We start from the raw sequence: 3419 nt of genomic DNA, 5'->3' as shown, positions 1-3419 counted from the left end.
ATCTTAAAAATGCCTTACCTCTGGATCTTGTGGAAGCATTTCATCTTAAAAATGCCTTACCTCTGGATCTTGTGGAAGCATTTCTAAGTTGAGATTCCCTCCTTTCAGATGACTCTAGCTTGGGTCAAGTTGACATTAGATTAGCTAGGACACATACAATCCATTGAACCATTCCTAGGTATCTAGAATAAAGCCAACTTGGTCACGGTGAATGATCTTTTTTTATATGCATCTGTATTCAGTTTTCAAGTTTTGTATTAAGAAAATTTTGCATCTATCTTAATCAAGGATATTGGATATTGGTGAGGTTATTTTTCTGTGATGTCTACCTGGTTTTGGTATGCAAGTAATACTGGCTTCATAGAAAGAATTTAGAAGAGTTCCTTCTATTTGTATTATTTTCATAATTTAAGAATTTAAGAATACCTTTGAACATTTGTTAGAATTCTTCTGTGAATCCATCTGGACCAGGGTTTTTTTTTGGTTTGGTTTGGTTTTTTAGTTTAAAGGCTTTTATTATTATTTATTATTATTTAAATGTATTTGCCATGGGCCTGCTTAGGGTGTTTGATCTCTTCTTGGTTTAACTTCTGTGGTCTCAATGAATCTAGAAACATGTACATTTCTTTTAGATTTTCCAACTTGATGGATTATAGAAGCATTCCCCTAAAATATTCCTTTTTTTTTTTTGAAACAAGAAATCTGATTTTAGTTCTGGGAAATGAAAGTGATATCCGAAATCAGTCTCATATATAATGAGTTGCCTATCAAAGATCAAAAACAATTCAACTCATTTAATTAATTCATTTGTATCATGTCTGAAATATAGATCATTATTCTTTTTCTTTAAAAATCTAGTAACACACATAACATTGGACCCCAGTGCTCTCAGACGTGAGATGAGTCAGTACCACTGTGACTCTTAAGGGGATCCCCAAGGAGAAGTCAGTGCAACTATTGAACTACAACAAAGTTTATCTCAAAGTCACCTTAGACTCTGCTAATGTGTTTCCTCAGGTGCTGTTTCCCTTTGCTACACCTGTATAGACTATTCTTCCTTTCTCAATTACAGGAGACATTTCACTTACATAATTAATCATCTGGCTATCAATAATGAAAGCTTCTTTGTTGAATTAATTGATATCTCTGTATGAGTATCATAGGAAGAACCCATAAATGATAAATGATAAAAAGTTATATGAAGTAATGGGATTAGTTTTATAACCAGTACATATATAAATCAGACTGCACATGGCCCTTTGAAATCAGCCTCAGATATATATATATATATATATATATATATATATATATATATATATATATATATATATATGATGAGCTGCCTATCCGGTCTCGCTGTGGTTGGAAATCTGCTTTACTTGTTCAGCTGCCCTAGGAATCCAACCTTGGCTGAGCTCCACAAAGGGTAACTTTGAGTATCCTACATACTTTTAATTTTTCAGTTAGTTGTCATCATTAATCTTCCATGAGGTGAGAAGTGGAAAAAAAAAAAAGTATTTGTCTTTACTTTCCAATCCAGGCAGTACAAAACTTAAATGAGTTAGTCAGAGCAAAATCAGTTAATGTGGGAGGAGGAACAAAAGGACGGGAATAGGGCCTGGTGGTGGATGCCTCCAAGTAAACAGTATCTTACAGACATAGCTACTGACACACAGATGGATTCACAGAGAGAATGCACGGGTCCAAGCCAGATGGGGGTCCCAGCACTGAGGAGGACATAGTTCCCACTTGTAACCAAGAAGCTATCTATAATTGATACAAAGGAAAACCCAGTTCTCTCCAGCGGAGTCTCACTTAATATTTCAGCCACACCTAGGGGCAGGTCTGATGCCCAGGAGTATCAGACATAAAATAAGCCCAATAGTAATTTTGTAGACCTTTGTCTCATTGTGCTCTGTTTTCATCTTATTGGTCTTTGCTTATTTCTTTTCATTTCTACTTTTGTGGTTTTGTGTATTTTGTTGTTGTTGTTGTTTGTTTATTTTTTTTAAAGCCAGAGGGAGAAAGTACAAAATTGGGTGGGTAGGAAGGTGAGGAGGGCCTGGAAGGAATCGGAGGAGGGGAAACCATTATTGAAATAAGTTGTCTGTAAGAAAAAAATTTCAATTAAAAAAGGAAGTAGACAAAGAGCAAGCACAGGCTGGACCTAACCCCAACCCCTGCAAAACACACACACACACACACACACACATGTAGCAGATGTGCAGTTTGGTCTTCATGTGAGTCCCCCAACAACTGCAGTGGGAGCTATCCCTAAAGCTGTTGCCTGTGTGTGGATCCTATTCCCCTAACTGGGCCGCCTTCTCTGTCCTCAATGGGAAAGGATGCACCTGGTCCTGCAGTGACTTGATGTGTCACTGTGGAGGGATGCCCAGAGGGGAGAGGAGAAGAAGAGGGGTTGGGGGAGGGGTTTGTGAGGAGGGGAATGGGAGGAGAGAGGGCCTACAATCGGAATGTAAAAAGTGAATAAAGAATGAGGAGAAAATGAGGTTGGAGCTGGAGATTGAGAGATTGAATTCCATCCTGTGTCAGTCAATTCTACCAACCACTTAAGACGTTCAGTCAATCACACCAACACAGAACCTCTGGGAAAACTGGACGCCAAGGTTCAGATGAGCTTCCTGGATGGCAGTCTATATTAACACACCTGAGAAAGACTCCCTCAGGACATGGGGTTTTGTGCTTGGGATCCTCCAAAACTTTGTCCTTATCATGTGTGTCTTCACTGGGCTGGCTCTAGTTCCTACCCTTTACCATGGAAACAGAAAGAATGCTCTCTGGAGTTCTGCAAAATATTCTAGTGAGCTATCAGATCCGAGGACAGAAGAGGAGCCATACATTGTTTAGTAGTAACTGGTGAGAAGAGACAGTGATTGAGGGAAGTTCCAGAGCTTGACTCTGGTGTCTAAGATGGGGGAATTCTTTTATTTTTAAATTTTATTTATTATTTTATGTGCATTGGCACTTTGTGTATATGTATGTCTGTGTAAGGATGTCAGAACTTCTGGAATTAGAATTACAGAGCATTGTGAGCTGCCATGTGGGTGCTGGGAATTGAACCTGGGTCCTTTGGAAGAGCATCCAGTGCTCTTAACTGCTGATCCATCCAGCCCGAGGGATTCTTTTCTTTTTATAGTATATAGTCCCTGTACAATGCAATAGGTTTTGTTAAGACATTTGCATGTATGTGTACCATGTATATCAGTCACATACACTCCTCTGTTAGCCTCTCCTGGCCCCTCCACTAAGGGGGAATTCTTGTGGGGGATTTTTGCCCTGAGTCAATGAAAACCCACTAACACTGGGTTGCTAGCATAGAGCATACACAGAGGCAATGCCTGCAGCAAACATAGGTTCATGCTAAAAGGGAGGCACAGTTTCCTAACATAGTGGTGGAG

Source organism: Mus pahari, chromosome 15 (genome assembly GCF_900095145.1).
Source record: "Mus pahari chromosome 15, PAHARI_EIJ_v1.1, whole genome shotgun sequence".
Classification (NCBI taxonomy): Eukaryota; Metazoa; Chordata; class Mammalia; order Rodentia; family Muridae; genus Mus; species Mus pahari.
The sequence above is the reverse complement of the archived record's forward strand: the minus strand, read 5'-3'. Positions refer to the sequence as shown.